Source organism: Octopus sinensis, unplaced genomic scaffold, assembly GCF_006345805.1.
Source record: "Octopus sinensis unplaced genomic scaffold, ASM634580v1 Contig00612, whole genome shotgun sequence".
Taxonomy (NCBI): domain Eukaryota; kingdom Metazoa; phylum Mollusca; class Cephalopoda; order Octopoda; family Octopodidae; genus Octopus; species Octopus sinensis.
The window spans coordinates 10,001-19,599 of record NW_021824116.1 but is presented as its reverse complement, the minus strand read 5'-3'; the positions used below and the strand labels follow the sequence as shown (position 1 = coordinate 19,599).

Here is a 9,599-nt window from a genome sequence, read left to right as displayed (position 1 = left end):
ATATATGTGTGTATATATGTGCAAGATTGCAAAAGGAATGGAAGTTAACCTGGTATCATGATTTCAAATTTTGCGGCAGAGAGCACTTGCTTTTCTTCAGCCAGGTCTACTCATAACAATACTGCTAATTCACTTCCCAAAGTCTGTGTTCGTTTGGGGGCCCCAGCCGCATTGAAAGAACGAACTAAGTGAATTATTTATAAATATACTTGCAGAGATACCCGGCGTTGCTCGGGATTAAAATGGCATACTTTGTATATATATTACAGTTACGTTGAAACAGGGAAAAATTCAACATTGACGACAAACTATTTGTGGAGTAATGATGGGCTAATTAAACTAAGTGGCATACCATGCGTCCGTTTGGAGTGTTCCAGGTCCTAACCTGTCGTGGGAAATTGGGGGTAGGGGTTATGTGCCTTTTGAACGCAATGAAAAGCTGTCAGAGGATATACTCTCCTTTGCGGCAGTCGGCACTGTGTCTAACACGGCTCATCGTCTGAGGTTTTGACACCTCCTTCGGGTTTGTTGTCCTAAATCACTCATAGCATAAATTTGGATGAACTGTGGTTGTTCATTTGTGGGTTACAGGGAACCAATGAGGTGACAGACTTGCCCTTGAACTTTGAATGTCGGCGTAAATCCATGTTCAACTATCTCCTTAGATGCACCAAACGATGTCATTTGAAATGCTGAGTTGTATTGTCTGATATTGTTCAGAAAATGCCTCCCAGAAGATCCATAAGAGGGTGGGAAGGAGCTGGTAGTGCTGGCAATCTTTCGTTACCGCCTGCGCAGGACATGACATTTGTTTCATTTTATAATTTTAAAGTTTTGCAGAAACGACAATTTCAGTTTAGCACAGCAATTTGGACAAAATTACCATTTTTATAAGAATAGGATGGATCATATCTGAAAGCAGCTCCAGGAGTTGTGAAGAAAGAATTTGTACGTAGTCTGTTTCTGAGAGCTTCTCTATTGGACTTCAACTTTAATGATGCATCATGCTTTTGCTAATCTTGAGAAAGTTTCATCTCGCTTCTGTATTGAGACTCCATCTGATGTGCTACTGCATGCATTTGATGATCTTGAGAAAGTCTCATCTCTTTTTTCTCTTGAGTCTCCATGTGAGGCGCTGCAGCATACCTTTGCTGATCCTGAGGAAGTCTCATCCCTCATCTGTCTTGTGACTCCGTTTGACGTGATGCAGCATTGATTTGCTGATCTTGGGAAAGTCTCATCTCCCTTATGTATTAAGACTGCATCTTATGTGCTGCAGCTTCCACGAATTGAATATTAATTTAAGGGTAAATATGTAATTGTAAATACGTTGCAAACTTGCAGCTTCTGCGATAATTATTAACTGACACACCCTTCCGCTGTGGTGGCCGTAGGACGGAAATTTGCCGATGCGTACTGCTGTTCACATTAAGATGTGAATTGTTCATTTATTTCAAATATATTAGATTTAAGATAATCTTAATGTTATCACAATAGAATTAAAAGTGAAAGAATGAAAGTGAAACAATATTATACCACATTACAATATAGATGTTAGTCTTTCACTTTTGACACGTAATACCGAACCAGTACTAATATTATATTGTTTTAATCCAAATGCAAAACAAATTACATGTTGACACTCACGGGGTCTGATACTATTACGTTGTAAAATTTGATTTGATTTGGTTGAGCCCTTTGAAAATGCATAGAGAACAGACAGACAGACTAGAGTTTTATATAAAGAAGAGTATTATTCATAAGAATCAATATTATTATTCATAAGAAATAATATTGTTAGTGACCACAAGCATAAAAACCGTATAGGCGAAATAATAAATATATATAAAACTAAATATAATTTGGATACTAAGAAGCACCAGCTTTGCTAAAAATAGGAGTCTTAAAAGCTACGAAGTATATATTATTTAATAAACACAATATTTGTTTCTCGGTGCTATTATTAATTTTAGGTGCTGAGAGTATGCCAGACAGTATTTTTTAACACGTTTGGTGGCTTAGTGCAATCATCAGGTACTGCCCACATAGCATAACAAACTAAAGATGGGACAACAGGGTGGGAGACAATAGGGTATGAGAAAAGGGAGAAAGTAGATATAATTGGTGGAATGTCGAAAACTAGGGGAAATTATAGTTTTTACCGCTTAAATCGTAAAATACAAGGCTGAAACAATAATGGCTTAGAGTCTGTGGTACTGTTCTTCAACCCAGAGAGTGTGGCACTTTCTAGTTCGTAAATAGGAACTTAGTCGTGTGCTTACAACCGCTGAAAATGTATGATCCACAATTCAGCAGTGTGTTAGATTTCTTACATTTGAAAAATAGGTGAGTTCTTTCAGATACATGTAGCCTACGTTATTTGATTCGTTAACATATGGTGTAGATTTTTCGATTATTTTCTGCTTTTATCATATATGGTGGGACGTTTAAATCACGTACGAGGCTAGCGAACTTAGAAGCTTTACTTTCGCTGTCGCCTAGTTCTATACATGCATGTATCCATGTATATTTTTGAGAGTGAGAGAGAAATAACTGCAGAAAAAGTTAATTCGAAGAATATTTGCCTACTTTCAAACGCGCGTGGGAGGGTATACGTGCGCTGATGTGTATTTGTGTGTGTGTCTGTGAGTGTGCGTGCGTGGACGTGTGCATATCTGTATGTTTGCACAAAGTACTGGCTATTGGGTGATTGGGTGTCTGTAACATACGTATGCTTTAGTATATTTTCCAAGATACCCAGCATAAATACATAGTTAAATATATACACAGATATATATACACATATATGCATATATGTGTGGAGAAAGGCTGTATGTGTGTGCGTGCGAATCGACTTGGCGGAAGGTAATAGAAAGATCGTCGTGTGTGTGTCAGTGTCTGTGTATCTAAGCTTAAATAAAGGGCTAAGGTCGATTCGTTCGACTAAAAGTTCTGTAGAGCGGTACCCCACATGGCGTAGTCAAACCATCGATGCAAGTAATGGATAAAAGACGATATACATACGTACACACACACACACACACAATATATTATTATATATATATATATATATATATATATAATGTATATACATACAAAAACATTTTATACATTTATATATATACATACATAAATACATATATATATATATATGTGCAAGTACATCTATATATCTATGCTATAGTCATCGACTTAATAAATTCTTCTAACCAGTTTCTTGAACGGAGAATATGGTTTACAAATTGCCAAGTTATTGGCACAGAAACTATTTTTGGTATCCTGTATATTGCAACTTGGTTCAAATATTGATTTATTTTCTTGAAAATCTTCTCTCTGCCATAGGCTGATATATCTTCAATGAAATAGGAGCCGTACAGTTAGGTGCCTGGGTATACATATACATACGTATGTTATATTTATATATATATAAATATATATATATATATATATATATATATATATATATTTATAGTTGTGGTGTATGTATATATGTTTGAATATGTATATATGTATATATATATGAATATCTAAAGCTATTTAACGTATATATTCTGTGTATATATATATATTTATTAGATATGTTTATATTATATATATATATATATATTATATATATATATATATATATATATATATATATATATGTATGTATATATATACACACACGCACACACACAGAACAATGCGGGTTCAGAAATCAGAGACATACAGTGATGCTGCTTACACAGGACTGCCATAGATTCGCTGTGTGCGTGCATGGATAAGTCTATGAATTTGTATACAAATTGGCACACAAATAAATGCGATGCACACGCAAATACACATACACACAGACACATACGCACGCGCACAACCACACATACATACAAACGTGGATGAGGATTAAGCAAATGTAAACATACACATCCCAAGGATATACACAGGATTATATGCTACATGCGAATTATTAATTTGATGATGGCATCTTCATATTTCTGCATATTCACTTATCTATACATAATTGCGTACGTGTGTATATACTGATATACACACACACACATATATATATATATATATTATATATATATATATATATATACCAGAGCCAGCACTTAAACCTGAGACAGGGTGGCAAAATGTGTTAATCGAATACCGGAGGTTGAGTAATATGTTTTATTATTGAAGCTGCAAAAACGTTACAAAAACATCACAAAGAAATTCTATTCTAGTTTCACGTTCCAGTCCGTCGGACAGTTTGATTCTCAATGAAAACTGTACGACGATCGCATACATACATACATATATATATATATATATGTATGTATGTATGCATGCATGCGCGCGCGCGAGTATTCCTGCTTCCGCTTGCTCTCTAGTTACGCACACATACCCATGCAGTTCATCAGCCACCATATGCAATGATACAGTAGGAAAACTCCTTTTATGTATATACATCTGCAAATTCGGGAGAATAATCTTACTTCTGCATGGTTGTTATGTATATATATATATATATATATATATATATAATTATATTATATATATATATAATATATATCAAATAGGCAACAAGGATATCCAGAGGTAATGCAGTACGATTGTTTCAAGCAACTCTATTTAGTTGAACAATGTTATCATTACATCAATTTAAATGCAAAGTAATTCTCAGCTGCATTAAGACAGAATTTAATTAAATTAAAACAGGCCACATTAGTATAATTTTACCTAAAATCTCCAAGAAGGTAAGGAGATAGACAGATAACTTGCTTAGAAGCTACTAAGGTATCAGGAAGTTTTAAATACGTGAATTAGTATAAATTTTCTAGAAATCTTCTCTATTGATATTACTAAGTTGTATATATACTTCATCATAGTTTTTAGTGATTAAGCTATTTTTATCCTTTTCTGTGGTGTTCTACCCTACCTGAACTTTTTAATACTTTATAATTGCCTTTAGAAAAACCTAAATTTTTGTACCCCTATAAATTCATACTTAGCTTATATATTAAACAATGAGGGTATCTTCACAACTTAAAAATTAAATTGCTTAGATTATAATTAAATTAATATACAGTTAATTTGTTCTTTCAATGCTAAATCTTCTTGATAACCCTAAATTTTTTACTTCATACAATATGGCTATATTGTTTAAAATAGTTTTAGTAATTACTTTATTTATCCCTTTCTTAAAGTGTTCCACCCTCCTGATCTTAGTATATATATTGGCCTTTATACAAGTATCCCTTCCAATTAAGTACCCCTAAGAAACTGTAATATCTTGTACGGATTAACACTAATAACTTATAAAACCTATATTATACCTCTTAATTTAAAATTAGTATATAATTAAGCATGTCCTTTTAACATCATACCGGGTACCAGTCTTGATAGTATTAAGCTAAATAAGTAAATAAACAACTATTACTTCATAATACTTAAATTGTTATACTTTTTCTATAAATCTTCTCTATCGATGTTAATAAGGTATTTATACTTTATTATAGTTTTACTGATTAGGCTATCTTTATTCCTTTTCTATGGTGCTCTACCTTACCTGATCATTTTATTATTTTATAATAACCTTTAATAAATCTAATTTTGTGCCCCTATAAATTCATACTTAGCTTATATATGACAATACCGGTATCTCCACAACTTATTGAGATAGAACCTTTGCGTGGGTTGCTGGCTGCTGTGTTCGTAGAGAGATGTTGTTGATGATGTTAAGAAGATGGAGGCGACGAAAAAAGAGACTGCCGTATGCTGTTGGACGATTGTTGCTGCGCCTCCATGTTGCTGCTGTTGTGCCGTCGCTGGAACTGACTGTGCTCTGTGGTCTGGCTAGACCTCAAAAGGCCTGGAAACGAAAGACATCGAGATGCTGTGAAGCTAGCGTTTTATACTGTGCTATCAGCTCACCGGAAGTTTGGAAGAGACTATCTTACGTGACCTTATCAGAAGGCTGCGATTGGATGGGTTGGATATTGGCACGCAATAGAGCAAGGGACAAATTGCGCCAATCAGAGTAGTGGACACAACAGGGTCCAAAAGGGCAGCCGAAGGCTAGCTGGTATCTTCTACGTCCGTGTTTATGTATATATAACAGAGAGGGAGGAATTTCCCTCAGCCTATGCTACATGTCCAACGCGATCAATATTACCGTTAATCCTTTCGGCATATTTTATTCTGGTATCGGTCTAAATAGAAATGTCTTCTACTTTGTTATTATACTGAGCACTCTGATAAAATGATTTATACAAAAATATATTTACGAGATATTTCCAAAGAATTTTATGGATGTATACACATGCGCGATCACACACACACACATATACTTTCATACACATGCACATATATATATATATATATATATATATATATATACACACATAGACTCTGAAAGACAAAAACATACATACAGAGAAAAATAGATAAAAAAAAACTGATAGATATATGGAGGGATATATAGATTATCACAGAGATGGAAATACAAAGATAATCATAGATACTGGGTGAGAGACATATATGTATACACAGACCGACACATATATAGATAGATAAATTGATAGAAAGATATTGATAGATAGGCAGACTGATAGAAAAAGAGAAAATATATATATGTATGATACAAACACACACACACGCTCTTTCTGTCTCTCTCACTCCCTCTCTCTGACTCTCTCTCTCCCTCTCTATCATATATATATATATATATGTATATACACACACACACGCGCCGCGCGCGCGCGCGCGCACACACACACACACACACACACACACACACACACACGCATGTATGTATGTAGAGAGAGACAGAGAGAAGAAGATGGAGAAGAGAAATCTTTATAACACAAAACACAGTAAAAAAACAAACAAAACCCTTTAATAAATATGAGAGAAACAAAGGAACACGAAACGGAAGGTTTATTTTAAAACAGCAGCATGTATTCGTTCAATTATTAATCTGCCATAAATAACCGCTGTGCTATCAAGCCGGAGTGTTATAAACTGGATTTGCAATACGTAAACAACCCAAAATGGATCCTGTTGCAGAAAATATGCGCCATGTTGCCCATGAATTTGTTTGGCGGAAACGAAGGATGTATAACTGTATGTGTGTGTACTTTTCTTATTTGTATGTATTCGTGTAACAACGTGTAAGTGTACGCGTGGTGGTGGGGGGAGACTGTATGTGTGTGTGAGATGTGTGATGTCTGTGTGTGTTTATGCATGTATGTTAATGTACGTGCCTTCTTGGTTGCATACTTAACTTGCTTTCATCTTCGATCAGGTTATGTGTGTGTTTGTTTATTGATGTCTTTTAATGTGGATATATATATATATATTATATTATATATATATATATATATATATATATATATATATATATATATATATACACACTAATACATGCATATATATGCACACAAACACAATGATATATATACACACACATACATTATATAATATATATTTACATATATATGTGTGTGTGTGTGTGTGTTAATTTGTCCGTGTTTGTAGTTGTACGCTTACCGATCTGTCTATATACATATCTATCTTTAGATTATTTCTTGCTTATAGTCTATTCCACTACGTGTACCTATAAAACGCATTACATTAGCACATACACACACACACACACACATACAGAGTTCAAGCGTGCGAAGCAGGGTGGGTCAAAATAATGCTGTCTACGTACATTGTTAGCATATCTCAGCATAGTAGAACGTGAAAAGCATTCACTGTGACTATTTTTTTTTTTTTTTTTTGCCCTAGGAGAATGAATTTGCCCCTGGAACCATACTTTTACCCATCACTATTTTGATCTTCGTTCCTTTATATGGTTATTCTGAATTATTTGTAGTTTAGAAAGAGGTTTCAGCCCATTCCAGCGAATATTTTGCTGTTTTATAAGAACAAAATTCTCTCTTACTACGTCGATACCAATCGCCAATGGTCCACCCTAGCTTCTATTCTTTTACTTCATACGCTACGTAAACCTTTCTTGTTCTTGTTTCCAACGTAGGATTAGTACCCAAACCACCTTTATGCCACACATTAACATATTGACGAAGAACACTTCGGATAATATATTCCGGGCTAATCTATTCCCGAATCTAAGATGGAGTGGCAATGTCTTAGAAGCCTATAATCCTCTGTTTGATATGATTTAACCTGAGGCATCGACAATACCAACAGCAATAACTTCGTGTCCACACAACGACAAATCCCGCCAATGACATCACTGTTACATGCTCTCATTATTCAGCTCACACAGTCCCGTATTTACAATAATCCAATACCAACCACTGATAAAACTACGCTGACAAGCTAGAAGTAGCAGCTGCAACATATTCACATCGTCAGTAAAAAGACAAACAGAATTATGAATGATGTCATTCCACAATTTGTCTGCAAAACGTGAACTGGTTAATCATGGCTGGAATGCGTTGCGTAAGCATTATTATATAGGACGGCGTACTTGTGTATATAAACCTGTATGCATGCATGCATATATATATATATATATATATATATATATATATATATACACACACATTAAAATAACAACTATTCAATTCTACTAAATAACTATAATGAGATCCTAGGTACGTGCAACCGCCGCTTTATCCATACCTACGAATTTTACCTCAAATCTAAATGCAACTTAAATAACCACACAGCACATATCACGTGATCCCCAACAACCCCGTTTCACTTTCCATTAATTTTTTAATTCTCTAATCTTAGTTTTAATTGTTTAATACTACGTGCATGGACATACATATGCGTACGCATGCGGATATATGGGCGTATGTATATTGAAGTATGTGTGCATGTGTGTGCGTGTATGTGTGCATGTATGAATGCATATTTCCTCACATGTGTGCGTATATGCATGTATTATGCATGTATTTAAGGGTATGCGCGTGTGTACATATATATGTGTGTATGTATTTGTATATGTGTGTGTATGCATGCATGCGTATATTGTATACGTACATACGTGTATATATATATGCATGCATGCGTACGGGTTTAAACACTCAAGTACGCAGGCCTATTTAATAATGCATACACACACATATGTACATACGTGCGCGCGTGCGTATATGGGTATAGACTTTATTTCTTTCCCTCTGATTCCTCTACCCACTCTGTCACATTAACCAGTAGAATAAACACATAAGTCTATTAATAGAAACTTGACCATTCTTAATATTCTTCCATTCCGTTTCGTAGTTTACTATTCACTTTAGAACAACCCCCTCTTATACCTTTTTCTGTACCCATTCTTTAGTGCCATTTTAACATATCACCCCACCTCACACATATTCATTACTTTTAATATTTTTAATACTTCCTACCCCTCCTCTCCTATCACCCTCATAATATCTTGACCACCAACTCTCTTTTTTGCACATTTTTTTCATTTTCTCACACATCTTTCATTTTCTTTTTCTCTTTCTTTCCTTCTTCTTTTCTCACCTTTTCCTTTTACCTCTCTCATCATTTTAGCATACGCATCTCTTCTTCCCTCTGTATTCACTAAATAATACCACTACATTCTCAAAGTTTCATTCACACCACAAGACCCCTTTGAATGAACAGCTCAT

General features: G+C 34.6%; 1 long non-coding RNA gene across 1 annotated transcript in view; it reads right to left on the bottom strand.

The window, feature by feature from the left end:
* Window positions 1-1,598: 1,598 nt before the first annotated feature.
* The window catches only part of LOC118768666, a 10,211-nt gene continuing 2,210 nt past the window's right edge, over window positions 1,599-9,599 (bottom strand). Inside the window, exons 2-3 of the long non-coding RNA XR_005004445.1 lie at window positions 8,624-8,632; window positions 1,599-1,728 (exon numbers count right to left, since the gene is read on the bottom strand). This is a non-coding gene — a long non-coding RNA (uncharacterized LOC118768666). The remainder of the gene's footprint in view (window positions 1,729-8,623; window positions 8,633-9,599) is intronic.